General features: G+C 46.7%; 31 non-coding genes across 31 annotated transcripts; all 31 read right to left on the bottom strand.

Moving 5' to 3' along the window:
• Positions 1–83: 83 nt before the first annotated feature.
• TRNAV-UAC (transfer RNA valine (anticodon UAC)) lies at positions 84–156 on the bottom strand. The gene has a single exon. It is a non-coding gene; the product is annotated as a tRNA-Val (tRNA).
• A 119-nt stretch (positions 157–275) lies between these two features.
• Positions 276–348, bottom strand: TRNAV-AAC (transfer RNA valine (anticodon AAC)). Its single transcript has one exon. It is a non-coding gene; the product is annotated as a tRNA-Val (tRNA).
• A 598-nt stretch (positions 349–946) lies between these two features.
• Positions 947–1019, bottom strand: TRNAV-CAC (transfer RNA valine (anticodon CAC)). The gene has a single exon. It is a non-coding gene; the product is annotated as a tRNA-Val (tRNA).
• Positions 1020–1136: 117 nt separating this feature from the next.
• TRNAV-UAC (transfer RNA valine (anticodon UAC)) lies at positions 1137–1209 on the bottom strand. Its single transcript has one exon. It is a non-coding gene; the product is annotated as a tRNA-Val (tRNA).
• Positions 1210–1328: 119 nt separating this feature from the next.
• Positions 1329–1401, bottom strand: TRNAV-AAC (transfer RNA valine (anticodon AAC)). Its single transcript has one exon. It is a non-coding gene; the product is annotated as a tRNA-Val (tRNA).
• A 598-nt stretch (positions 1402–1999) lies between these two features.
• Positions 2000–2072, bottom strand: TRNAV-CAC (transfer RNA valine (anticodon CAC)). Its single transcript has one exon. It is a non-coding gene; the product is annotated as a tRNA-Val (tRNA).
• Positions 2073–2189: 117 nt separating this feature from the next.
• On the bottom strand, positions 2190–2262 carry TRNAV-UAC (transfer RNA valine (anticodon UAC)). The gene has a single exon. It is a non-coding gene; the product is annotated as a tRNA-Val (tRNA).
• Positions 2263–2851: 589 nt separating this feature from the next.
• Positions 2852–2924, bottom strand: TRNAV-CAC (transfer RNA valine (anticodon CAC)). The gene has a single exon. It is a non-coding gene; the product is annotated as a tRNA-Val (tRNA).
• Positions 2925–3041: 117 nt separating this feature from the next.
• Positions 3042–3114, bottom strand: TRNAV-UAC (transfer RNA valine (anticodon UAC)). Its single transcript has one exon. It is a non-coding gene; the product is annotated as a tRNA-Val (tRNA).
• Positions 3115–3233: 119 nt separating this feature from the next.
• TRNAV-AAC (transfer RNA valine (anticodon AAC)) lies at positions 3234–3306 on the bottom strand. Its single transcript has one exon. It is a non-coding gene; the product is annotated as a tRNA-Val (tRNA).
• A 598-nt stretch (positions 3307–3904) lies between these two features.
• On the bottom strand, positions 3905–3977 carry TRNAV-CAC (transfer RNA valine (anticodon CAC)). Its single transcript has one exon. It is a non-coding gene; the product is annotated as a tRNA-Val (tRNA).
• Positions 3978–4094: 117 nt separating this feature from the next.
• On the bottom strand, positions 4095–4167 carry TRNAV-UAC (transfer RNA valine (anticodon UAC)). Its single transcript has one exon. It is a non-coding gene; the product is annotated as a tRNA-Val (tRNA).
• A 589-nt stretch (positions 4168–4756) lies between these two features.
• TRNAV-CAC (transfer RNA valine (anticodon CAC)) lies at positions 4757–4829 on the bottom strand. Its single transcript has one exon. It is a non-coding gene; the product is annotated as a tRNA-Val (tRNA).
• Positions 4830–4946: 117 nt separating this feature from the next.
• Positions 4947–5019, bottom strand: TRNAV-UAC (transfer RNA valine (anticodon UAC)). Its single transcript has one exon. It is a non-coding gene; the product is annotated as a tRNA-Val (tRNA).
• A 119-nt stretch (positions 5020–5138) lies between these two features.
• TRNAV-AAC (transfer RNA valine (anticodon AAC)) lies at positions 5139–5211 on the bottom strand. The gene has a single exon. It is a non-coding gene; the product is annotated as a tRNA-Val (tRNA).
• A 598-nt stretch (positions 5212–5809) lies between these two features.
• On the bottom strand, positions 5810–5882 carry TRNAV-CAC (transfer RNA valine (anticodon CAC)). Its single transcript has one exon. It is a non-coding gene; the product is annotated as a tRNA-Val (tRNA).
• Positions 5883–5999: 117 nt separating this feature from the next.
• On the bottom strand, positions 6000–6072 carry TRNAV-UAC (transfer RNA valine (anticodon UAC)). Its single transcript has one exon. It is a non-coding gene; the product is annotated as a tRNA-Val (tRNA).
• Positions 6073–6191: 119 nt separating this feature from the next.
• On the bottom strand, positions 6192–6264 carry TRNAV-AAC (transfer RNA valine (anticodon AAC)). Its single transcript has one exon. It is a non-coding gene; the product is annotated as a tRNA-Val (tRNA).
• A 598-nt stretch (positions 6265–6862) lies between these two features.
• Positions 6863–6935, bottom strand: TRNAV-CAC (transfer RNA valine (anticodon CAC)). Its single transcript has one exon. It is a non-coding gene; the product is annotated as a tRNA-Val (tRNA).
• A 117-nt stretch (positions 6936–7052) lies between these two features.
• On the bottom strand, positions 7053–7125 carry TRNAV-UAC (transfer RNA valine (anticodon UAC)). The gene has a single exon. It is a non-coding gene; the product is annotated as a tRNA-Val (tRNA).
• A 119-nt stretch (positions 7126–7244) lies between these two features.
• Positions 7245–7317, bottom strand: TRNAV-AAC (transfer RNA valine (anticodon AAC)). Its single transcript has one exon. It is a non-coding gene; the product is annotated as a tRNA-Val (tRNA).
• Positions 7318–7915: 598 nt separating this feature from the next.
• Positions 7916–7988, bottom strand: TRNAV-CAC (transfer RNA valine (anticodon CAC)). The gene has a single exon. It is a non-coding gene; the product is annotated as a tRNA-Val (tRNA).
• Positions 7989–8105: 117 nt separating this feature from the next.
• TRNAV-UAC (transfer RNA valine (anticodon UAC)) lies at positions 8106–8178 on the bottom strand. The gene has a single exon. It is a non-coding gene; the product is annotated as a tRNA-Val (tRNA).
• Positions 8179–8296: 118 nt separating this feature from the next.
• TRNAV-AAC (transfer RNA valine (anticodon AAC)) lies at positions 8297–8369 on the bottom strand. Its single transcript has one exon. It is a non-coding gene; the product is annotated as a tRNA-Val (tRNA).
• A 118-nt stretch (positions 8370–8487) lies between these two features.
• Positions 8488–8560, bottom strand: TRNAV-AAC (transfer RNA valine (anticodon AAC)). The gene has a single exon. It is a non-coding gene; the product is annotated as a tRNA-Val (tRNA).
• A 598-nt stretch (positions 8561–9158) lies between these two features.
• On the bottom strand, positions 9159–9231 carry TRNAV-CAC (transfer RNA valine (anticodon CAC)). The gene has a single exon. It is a non-coding gene; the product is annotated as a tRNA-Val (tRNA).
• Positions 9232–9348: 117 nt separating this feature from the next.
• Positions 9349–9421, bottom strand: TRNAV-AAC (transfer RNA valine (anticodon AAC)). Its single transcript has one exon. It is a non-coding gene; the product is annotated as a tRNA-Val (tRNA).
• Positions 9422–9540: 119 nt separating this feature from the next.
• Positions 9541–9613, bottom strand: TRNAV-AAC (transfer RNA valine (anticodon AAC)). Its single transcript has one exon. It is a non-coding gene; the product is annotated as a tRNA-Val (tRNA).
• Positions 9614–10211: 598 nt separating this feature from the next.
• TRNAV-CAC (transfer RNA valine (anticodon CAC)) lies at positions 10212–10284 on the bottom strand. The gene has a single exon. It is a non-coding gene; the product is annotated as a tRNA-Val (tRNA).
• A 117-nt stretch (positions 10285–10401) lies between these two features.
• Positions 10402–10474, bottom strand: TRNAV-AAC (transfer RNA valine (anticodon AAC)). The gene has a single exon. It is a non-coding gene; the product is annotated as a tRNA-Val (tRNA).
• A 119-nt stretch (positions 10475–10593) lies between these two features.
• On the bottom strand, positions 10594–10666 carry TRNAV-AAC (transfer RNA valine (anticodon AAC)). Its single transcript has one exon. It is a non-coding gene; the product is annotated as a tRNA-Val (tRNA).
• Between the last annotated feature and the right edge of the window lie 47 nt (positions 10667–10713).

Genomic DNA, 10713 nt, shown 5'->3' with positions numbered 1-10713 from the left:
AGGTCTATGCTAAAGTACAATGGGTGAAAAAAGCAGAGGAAAGCGGCGTAGAATGTGGCTAAAAGCACAAACGAGGTGCATTGTGTTTCTGCCCGGTTTCGAACCGGGGACCTTTCGCGTGTAAGGCGAACGTGATAACCACTACACTACAGAAACCTAATCTTGGGATTTTTTTCGTGTCTTCCAACCTGAAAGTCTATGCTAAAGTACAATGGGTGAAAAAAGCAGCGGAAAGCGGCGTAGACTGTGGCTAAAAGCACAAAAGAGGTGCATTGTGTTTCTGCCCGGTTTCGAACCGGGGACCTTTCGCGTGTTAGGCGAACGTGATAACCACTACACTACAGAAACCCACCACGGCTGCCTGCTTTCGGACGTGAGGTCGGAAGCACTGGTCACCTCGTGGGTTACTTTTTGTTTCTGGTTTTTTCATAGCTTGAGTTTCCTTTACCTTCCTTGCAGATTAAAACATTCTCAAAACAGCCGCTACTGCCAAGAAACTGTGAGTCATATACGTCAGCTCTAGCTTTTCTACACCTGTTTCTCAACAGCTCAGCTGAAGATATACACCAATGGTCTTCAGGTTTTCCAGGTCAGCTGACTAGGCAGGAGAGCCAAAGTCCACATTCCCATTGCCTTTGGGTCCAGAAAGTAAGTATATCTAAACACTTAGAGCAATAGGCAGCAGGTTTTGCTGCTCAACTCACATAGGGTCTGCAGTGAAAATTTCCCTGTGTGGGACAAGATAACCAGCTCACCTAAAAGCTTCAAGCAAGGGTTTTCAAGTACTCCTTGTCAACTCACACTCCAGGAGATGAAGAACTGACATTGTGGGGAATGCACGGAAACTCTGACGGAGATGTGCAAATTTCACGTACGGCTGTTACACGGGAAAGGCGTGGGACAAGTGTTGAGTCAACCTATGCGGGAAAAAGTTAAAGGTAAGCATTATTTCTGCCTGGTTTCGAACCGGGGACCTTTCGCGTGTGAGGCGAACGTGATAACCACTACACTACAGAAACCCATTCTTGCTGGTTTTTGTGTCTTCCAAGCTGTAGGTCTATGCTAAAGTACAATGGGTGAAAAAAGCAGAGGAAAGCGGCGTAGACTGTGGCTAAAAGCACAAATGAGGTGCATTGTGTTTCTGCCCGGTTTCGAACTGGGGACCTTTCGCGTGTAAGGCGAACGTGATAACCACTACACTACAGAAACCTAATCTTGGGATTTTTTTTGTGTCTTCCAACCTGAAAGTCTATGCTAAAGTACAATGGGTGAAAAAAGTAGCGGAAAGCGGCGTAGACTGTGGCTAAAAGCACAAATGAGGTGCATTGTGTTTCTGCCCGGTTTCGAACCGGGGACCTTTCGCGTGTTAGGCGAACGTGATAACCACTACACTACAGAAACCCACCACGGCTGCCTGCTTTCGGACGTGAGGTCGGAAGCACTGGTCACCTCGTGGGTTACTTTTTGTTTCTGGTTTTTTCATAGCTTGAGTTTCCTTTACCTTCCTTGCAGATTAAAACATTCTCAAAACAGCCGCTACTGCCAAGAAACTGTGAGTCATATACGTCAGCTCTAGCTTTTCTACACCTGTTTCTCAACAGCTCAGCTGAAGATATACACCAATGGTCTTCAGGTTTTCCAGGTCAGCTGACTAGGCAGGAGAGCCAAAGTCCACATTCCCATTGCCTTTGGGTCCAGAAAGTAAGTATATCTAAACACTTAGAGCAATAGGCAGCAGGTTTTGCTGCTCAACTCACATAGGGTCTGCAGTGAAAATTTCCCTGTGTGGGACAAGATAACCAGCTCACCTAAAAGCTTCAAGCAAGGGTTTTCAAGTACTCCTTGTCAACTCACACTCCAGGAGATGAAGAACTGACATTGTGGGGAATGCACGGAAACTCTGACGGAGATGTGCAAATTTCACGTACGGCTGTTACACGGGAAAGGCGTGGGACAAGTGTTGAGTCAACCTATGCGGGAAAAAGTTAAAGGTAAGCATTGTTTCTGCCCGGTTTCGAACCGGGGACCTTTCGCGTGTGAGGCGAACGTGATAACCACTACACTACAGAAACCCATTCTTGCTAGTTTTTGTGTCTTCCAAGCTGTAGGTCTATGCTAAAGTACAATGGGTGAAAAAAGCAGAGGAAAGCGGCGTAGACTGTGGCTAAAAGCACAAACGAGGTGCATTGTGTTTCTGCCCGGTTTCGAACCGGGGACCTTTCGCGTGTAAGGCGAACGTGATAACCACTACACTACAGAAACCTAATCTTGGGATTTTTTGAGGTCGGAAGCACTGGTCACCTCGTGGGTTACTTTTTGTTTCTGGTTTTTTCATAGCTTGAGTTTCCTTTACCTTCCTTGCAGATTAAAACATTCTCAAAACAGCCGCTGATGCCAAGAAACTGTGAGTCATATACGTCAGCTCTAGCTTTTCTACACCTGTTTCTCAACAGCTCAGCTGAAGATATACACCAATGGTCTTCAGGTTTTCCAGGTCAGCTGACTAGGCAGGAGAGCCAAAGTCCACATTCCCATTGCCTTTGGGTCCAGAAAGTAAGTATATCTAAACACTTAGAGCAATAGGCAGCAGGTTTTGCTGCTCAACTCACATAGGGTCTGCAGTGAAAATTTCCCTGTGTGGGACAAGATAACCAGCTCACCTAAAAGCTTCAAGCAAGGGTTTTCAAGTACTCCTTGTCAACTCACACTCCAGGAGATGAAGAACTGACATTGTGGGGAATGCACGGAAACTCTGACGGAGATGTGCAAATTTCACGTACGGCTGTTACACGGGAAAGGCGTGGGACAAGTGTTGAGTCAACCTATGCGGGAAAAAGTTAAAGGTAAGCATTGTTTCTGCCCGGTTTCGAACCGGGGAGCTTTCGCGTGTGAGGCGAACGTGATAACCACTACACTACAGAAACCCATTCTTGCTGGTTTTTGTGTCTTCCAAGCTGTAGGTCTATGCTAAAGTACAATGGGTGAAAAAAGCAGAGGAAAGCGGCGTAGACTGTGGCTAAAAGCACAAATGAGGTGCATTGTGTTTCTGCCCGGTTTCGAACTGGGGACCTTTCGCGTGTAAGGCGAACGTGATAACCACTACACTACAGAAACCTAATCTTGGGATTTTTTTTGTGTCTTCCAACCTGAAAGTCTATGCTAAAGTACAATGGGTGAAAAAAGTAGCGGAAAGCGGCGTAGACTGTGGCTAAAAGCACAAATGAGGTGCATTGTGTTTCTGCCCGGTTTCGAACCGGGGACCTTTCGCGTGTTAGGCGAACGTGATAACCACTACACTACAGAAACCCACCACGGCTGCCTGCTTTCGGACGTGAGGTCGGAAGCACTGGTCACCTCGTGGGTTACTTTTTGTTTCTGGTTTTTTCATAGCTTGAGTTTCCTTTACCTTCCTTGCAGATTAAAACATTCTCAAAACAGCCGCTACTGCCAAGAAACTGTGAGTCATATACGTCAGCTCTAGCTTTTCTACACCTGTTTCTCAACAGCTCAGCTGAAGATATACACCAATGGTCTTCAGGTTTTCCAGGTCAGCTGACTAGGCAGGAGAGCCAAAGTCCACATTCCCATTGCCTTTGGGTCCAGAAAGTAAGTATATCTAAACACTTAGAGCAATAGGCAGCAGGTTTTGCTGCTCAACTCACATAGGGTCTGCAGTGAAAATTTCCCTGTGTGGGACAAGATAACCAGCTCACCTAAAAGCTTCAAGCAAGGGTTTTCAAGTACTCCTTGTCAACTCACACTCCAGGAGATGAAGAACTGACATTGTGGGGAATGCACGGAAACTCTGACGGAGATGTGCAAATTTCACGTACGGCTGTTACACGGGAAAGGCGTGGGACAAGTGTTGAGTCAACCTATGCGGGAAAAAGTTAAAGGTAAGCATTGTTTCTGCCCGGTTTCGAACCGGGGACCTTTCGCGTGTGAGGCGAACGTGATAACCACTACACTACAGAAACCCATTCTTGCTAGTTTTTGTGTCTTCCAAGCTGTAGGTCTATGCTAAAGTACAATGGGTGAAAAAAGCAGAGGAAAGCGGCGTAGACTGTGGCTAAAAGCACAAACGAGGTGCATTGTGTTTCTGCCCGGTTTCGAACCGGGGACCTTTCGCGTGTAAGGCGAACGTGATAACCACTACACTACAGAAACCTAATCTTGGGATTTTTTGAGGTCGGAAGCACTGGTCACCTCGTGGGTTACTTTTTGTTTCTGGTTTTTTCATAGCTTGAGTTTCCTTTACCTTCCTTGCAGATTAAAACATTCTCAAAACAGCCGCTGATGCCAAGAAACTGTGAGTCATATACGTCAGCTCTAGCTTTTCTACACCTGTTTCTCAACAGCTCAGCTGAAGATATACACCAATGGTCTTCAGGTTTTCCAGGTCAGCTGACTAGGCAGGAGAGCCAAAGTCCACATTCCCATTGCCTTTGGGTCCAGAAAGTAAGTATATCTAAACACTTAGAGCAATAGGCAGCAGGTTTTGCTGCTCAACTCACATAGGGTCTGCAGTGAAAATTTCCCTGTGTGGGACAAGATAACCAGCTCACCTAAAAGCTTCAAGCAAGGGTTTTCAAGTACTCCTTGTCAACTCACACTCCAGGAGATGAAGAACTGACATTGTGGGGAATGCACGGAAACTCTGACGGAGATGTGCAAATTTCACGTACGGCTGTTACACGGGAAAGGCGTGGGACAAGTGTTGAGTCAACCTATGCGGGAAAAAGTTAAAGGTAAGCATTGTTTCTGCCCGGTTTCGAACCGGGGAGCTTTCGCGTGTGAGGCGAACGTGATAACCACTACACTACAGAAACCCTTTCTTGCTAGTTTTTGTGTCTTCCAAGCTGTAGGTCTATGCTAAAGTACAATGGGTGAAAAAAGCAGAGGAAAGCGGCGTAGCCTGTGGCTAAAAGCACAAATGAGGTGCATTGTGTTTCTGCCCGGTTTCGAACTGGGGACCTTTCGCGTGTAAGGCGAACGTGATAACCACTACACTACAGAAACCTAATCTTGGGATTTTTTTTGTGTCTTCCAACCTGAAAGTCTATGCTAAAGTACAATGGGTGAAAAAAGCAGAGGAAAGCGGCGTAGACTGTGGCTAAAAGCACAAACGAGGTGCATTGTGTTTCTGCCCGGTTTCGAACCGGGGACCTTTCACGTGTTAGGCGAACGTGATAACCACTACACTACAGAAACCCACCACGGCTGCCTGCTTTCGGACGTGAGGTCGGAAGCACTGGTCACCTCGTGGGTTACTTTTTGTTTCTGGTTTTTTCATAGCTTGAGTTTCTTTTACCTTCCTTGCAGATTAAAACATTCTCAAAACAGCCGCTACTGCCAAGAAACTGTGAGTCATATACGTCAGCTCTAGCTTTTCTACACCTGTTTCTCAACAGCTCAGCTGAAGATATACACCAATGGTCTTCAGGTTTTCCAGGTCAGCTGACTAGGCAGGAGAGCCAAAGTCCACATTCCCATTGCCTTTGGGTCCAGAAAGTAAGTATATCTAAACACTTAGAGCAATAGGCAGCAGGTTTTGCTGCTCAACTCACATAGGGTCTGCAGTGAAAATTTCCCTGTGTGGGACAAGATAACCAGCTCACCTAAAAGCTTCAAGCAAGGGTTTTCAAGTACTCCTTGTCAACTCACACTCCAGGAGATGAAGAACTGACATTGTGGGGAATGCACGGAAACTCTGACGGAGATGTGCAAATTTCACGTACGGCTGTTACACGGGAAAGGCGTGGGACAAGTGTTGAGTCAACCTATGCGGGAAAAAGTTAAAGGTAAGCATTGTTTCTGCCCGGTTTCGAACCGGGGACCTTTCGCGTGTGAGGCGAACGTGATAACCACTACACTACAGAAACCCATTCTTGCTAGTTTTTGTGTCTTCCAAGCTGTAGGTCTATGCTAAAGTACAATGGGTGAAAAAAGCAGAGGAAAGCGGCGTAGACTGTGGCTAAAAGCACAAACGAGGTGCATTGTGTTTCTGCCCGGTTTCGAACCGGGGACCTTTCGCGTGTAAGGCGAACGTGATAACCACTACACTACAGAAACCTAATCTTGGGATTTTTTTCGTGTCTTCCAACCTGAAAGTCTATGCTAAAGTACAATGGGTGAAAAAAGCAGCGGAAAGCGGCGTAGACTGTGGCTAAAAGCACAAAAGAGGTGCATTGTGTTTCTGCCCGGTTTCGAACCGGGGACCTTTCGCGTGTTAGGCGAACATGATAACCACTACACTACAGAAACCCACCACGGCTGCCTGCTTTCGGACGTGAGGTCGGAAGCACTGGTCACCTCGTGGGTTACTTTTTGTTTCTGGTTTTTTCATAGCTTGAGTTTCCTTTACCTTCCTTGCAGATTAAAACATTCTCAAAACAGCCGCTACTGCCAAGAAACTGTGAGTCATATACGTCAGCTCTAGCTTTTCTACACCTGTTTCTCAACAGCTCAGCTGAAGATATACACCAATGGTCTTCAGGTTTTCCAGGTCAGCTGACTAGGCAGGAGAGCCAAAGTCCACATTCCCATTGCCTTTGGGTCCAGAAAGTAAGTATATCTAAACACTTAGAGCAATAGGCAGCAGGTTTTGCTGCTCAACTCACATAGGGTCTGCAGTGAAAATTTCCCTGTGTGGGACAAGATAACCAGCTCACCTAAAAGCTTCAAGCAAGGGTTTTCAAGTACTCCTTGTCAACTCACACTCCAGGAGATGAAGAACTGACATTGTGGGGAATGCACGGAAACTCTGACGGAGATGTGCAAATTTCACGTACGGCTGTTACACGGGAAAGGCGTGGGACAAGTGTTGAGTCAACCTATGCGGGAAAAAGTTAAAGGTAAGCATTATTTCTGCCTGGTTTCGAACCGGGGACCTTTCGCGTGTGAGGCGAACGTGATAACCACTACACTACAGAAACCCATTCTTGCTGGTTTTTGTGTCTTCCAAGCTGTAGGTCTATGCTAAAGTACAATGGGTGAAAAAAGCAGAGGAAAGCGGCGTAGACTGTGGCTAAAAGCACAAATGAGGTGCATTGTGTTTCTGCCCGGTTTCGAACTGGGGACCTTTCGCGTGTAAGGCGAACGTGATAACCACTACACTACAGAAACCTAATCTTGGGATTTTTTTTGTGTCTTCCAACCTGAAAGTCTATGCTAAAGTACAATGGGTGAAAAAAGTAGCGGAAAGCGGCGTAGACTGTGGCTAAAAGCACAAATGAGGTGCATTGTGTTTCTGCCCGGTTTCGAACCGGGGACCTTTCGCGTGTTAGGCGAACGTGATAACCACTACACTACAGAAACCCACCACGGCTGCCTGCTTTCGGACGTGAGGTCGGAAGCACTGGTCACCTCGTGGGTTACTTTTTGTTTCTGGTTTTTTCATAGCTTGAGTTTCCTTTACCTTCCTTGCAGATTAAAACATTCTCAAAACAGCCGCTACTGCCAAGAAACTGTGAGTCATATACGTCAGCTCTAGCTTTTCTACACCTGTTTCTCAACAGCTCAGCTGAAGATATACACCAATGGTCTTCAGGTTTTCCAGGTCAGCTGACTAGGCAGGAGAGCCAAAGTCCACATTCCCATTGCCTTTGGGTCCAGAAAGTAAGTATATCTAAACACTTAGAGCAATAGGCAGCAGGTTTTGCTGCTCAACTCACATAGGGTCTGCAGTGAAAATTTCCCTGTGTGGGACAAGATAACCAGCTCACCTAAAAGCTTCAAGCAAGGGTTTTCAAGTACTCCTTGTCAACTCACACTCCAGGAGATGAAGAACTGACATTGTGGGGAATGCACGGAAACTCTGACGGAGATGTGCAAATTTCACGTACGGCTGTTACACGGGAAAGGCGTGGGACAAGTGTTGAGTCAACCTATGCGGGAAAAAGTTAAAGGTAAACATTGTTTCTGCCCGGTTTCGAACCGGGGACCTTTCGCGTGTGAGGCGAACGTGATAACCACTACACTACAGAAACCCATTCTTGCTAGTTTTTGTGTCTTCCAAGCTGTAGGTCTATGCTAAAGTACAATGGGTGAAAAAAGCAGAGGAAAGCGGCGTAGACTGTGGCTAAAAGCACAAATGAGGTGCGTTGTGTTTCTGCCCGGTTTCGAACTGGGGACCTTTCGCGTGTAAGGCGAACGTGATAACCACTACACTACAGAAACCTAATCTTGGGAAATTTTTGTGTCTTCCAACCTGAAAGTCTATGCTAAAGTACAATGGGTGAAAAAAGCAGCGGAAAGCGGCGTAGACTGTGGCTAAAAGCACAAATGAGGTGCATTGTGTTTCTGCCCGGTTTCGAACCGGGGACCTTTCGCGTGTTAGGCGAACGTGATAACCACTACACTACAGAAACCTAATCTTGGGAAATTTTTGTGTCTTCCAACCTGAAAGTCTATGCTAAAGTACAATGGGTGAAAAAAGCAGCGGAAAGCGGCGTAGACTGTGGCTAAAAGCACAAATGAGGTGCATTGTGTTTCTGCCCGGTTTCGAACCGGGGACCTTTCGCGTGTTAGGCGAACGTGATAACCACTACACTACAGAAACCCACCACGGCTGCCTGCTTTCGGACGTGAGGTCGGAAGCACTGGTCACCTCGTGGGTTACTTTTTGTTTCTGGTTTTTTCATAGCTTGAGTTTCCTTTACCTTCCTTGCAGATTAAAACATTCTCAAAACAGCCGCTACTGCCAAGAAACTGTGAGTCATATACGTCAGCTCTAGCTTTTCTACACCTGTTTCTCAACAGCTCAGCTGAAGATATACACCAATGGTCTTCAGGTTTTCCAGGTCAGCTGACTAGGCAGGAGAGCCAAAGTCCACATTCCCATTGCCTTTGGGTCCAGAAAGTAAGTATATCTAAACACTTAGAGCAATAGGCAGCAGGTTTTGCTGCTCAACTCACATAGGGTCTGCAGTGAAAATTTCCCTGTGTGGGACAAGATAACCAGCTCACCTAAAAGCTTCAAGCAAGGGTTTTCAAGTACTCCTTGTCAACTCACACTCCAGGAGATGAAGAACTGACATTGTGGGGAATGCACGGAAACTCTGACGGAGATGTGCAAATTTCACGTACGGCTGTTACACGGGAAAGGCGTGGGACAAGTGTTGAGTCAACCTATGCGGGAAAAAGTTAAAGGTAAGCATTGTTTCTGCCCGGTTTCGAACCGGGGACCTTTCGCGTGTGAGGCGAACGTGATAACCACTACACTACAGAAACCCTTTCTTGCTAGTTTTTGTGTCTTCCAAGCTGTAGGTCTATGCTAAAGTACAATGGGTGAAAAAAGCAGAAGAAAGCGGCGTAGACTGTGGCTAAAAGCACAAACGAGGTGCATTGTGTTTCTGCCCGGTTTCGAACCGGGGACCTTTCGCGTGTTAGGCGAACGTGATAACCACTACACTACAGACACCTAATCTTGGGATTTTTTTCGTGTCTTCCAACCTGAAAGTCTATGCTAAAGTACAATGGGTGAAAAAAGTAGCGGAAAGCGGCGTAGACTGTGGCTAAAAGCACAAACGAGGTGCATGGTGTTTCTGCCCGGTTTCGAACCGGGGACCTTTCGCGTGTTAGGCGAACGTGATAACCACTACACTACAGAAACCCACCACGGCTGCCTGCTTTCGGACGTGAGGTCGGAAGCACTGGTCACCTCGTGGGTTACTTTTTGTTTCTGGTTTTTTCATAGCTTGAGTTTCCTTTACCTTCCTTGCAGATTAAAACATTCTCAAAACAGCCGCTACTGCCAAGAAACTGTGAGTCATATACGTCAGCTCTAGCTTTTCTACACCTGTTTCTCAACAGCTCAGCTGAAGATATACACCAATGGTCTTCAGGTTTTCCAGGTCAGCTGACTAGGCAGGAGAGCCAAAGTCCACATTCCCATTGCCTTTGGGTCCAGAAAGTAAGTATATCTAAACACTTAGAGCAATAGGCAGCAGGTTTTGCTGCTCAACTCACATAGGGTCTGCAGTGAAAATTTCCCTGTGTGGGACAAGATAACCAGCTCACCTAAAAGCTTCAAGCAAGGGTTTTCAAGTACTCCTTGTCAACTCACACTCCAGGAGATGAAGAACTGACATTGTGGGGAATGCACGGAAACTCTGACGGAGATGTGCAAATTTCACGTACGGCTGTTACACGGGAAAGGCGTGGGACAAGTGTTGAGTCAACCTATGCGGGAAAAAGTTAAAGGTAAGCATTGTTTCTGCCCGGTTTCGAACCGGGGACCTTTCGCGTGTGAGGCGAACGTAATAACCACTACACTACAGAAACCCTTTCTTGCTAGTTTTTGTGTCTTCCAAGCTGTAGGTCTATGCTAAAGTACAATGGGTGAAAAAAGCAGAGGAAAGCGGCGTAGACTGTGGCTAAAAGCACAAACGAGGTGCATTGTGTTTCTGCCCGGTTTCGAACCGGGGACCTTTCGCGTGTTAGGCGAACGTGATAACCACTACACTACAGACACCTAATCTTGGGATTTTTTTCGTGTCTTCCAACCTGAAAGTCTATGCTAAAGTACAATGGGTGAAAAAAGTAGCGGAAAGCGGCGTAGACTGTGGCTAAAAGCACAAACGAGGTGCATGGTGTTTCTGCCCGGTTTCGAACCGGGGACCTTTCGCGTGTTAGGCGAACGTGATAACCACTACACTACAGAAACCCACCACGGCTGCCTGCTTTCGGACGTGAGGTCGGAAGCACTGGTCA

Source organism: Staurois parvus, unplaced genomic scaffold, assembly GCF_062004578.1.
Source record: "Staurois parvus isolate SC_StPar_1 unplaced genomic scaffold, SC_StPar_1.0 ptg000025l, whole genome shotgun sequence".
In the NCBI taxonomy this organism is placed as follows: Eukaryota; Metazoa; Chordata; class Amphibia; order Anura; family Ranidae; genus Staurois; species Staurois parvus.
Note: the sequence above shows the minus strand (reverse complement) of the source record. Positions and strands in the feature narration are given on the sequence as shown.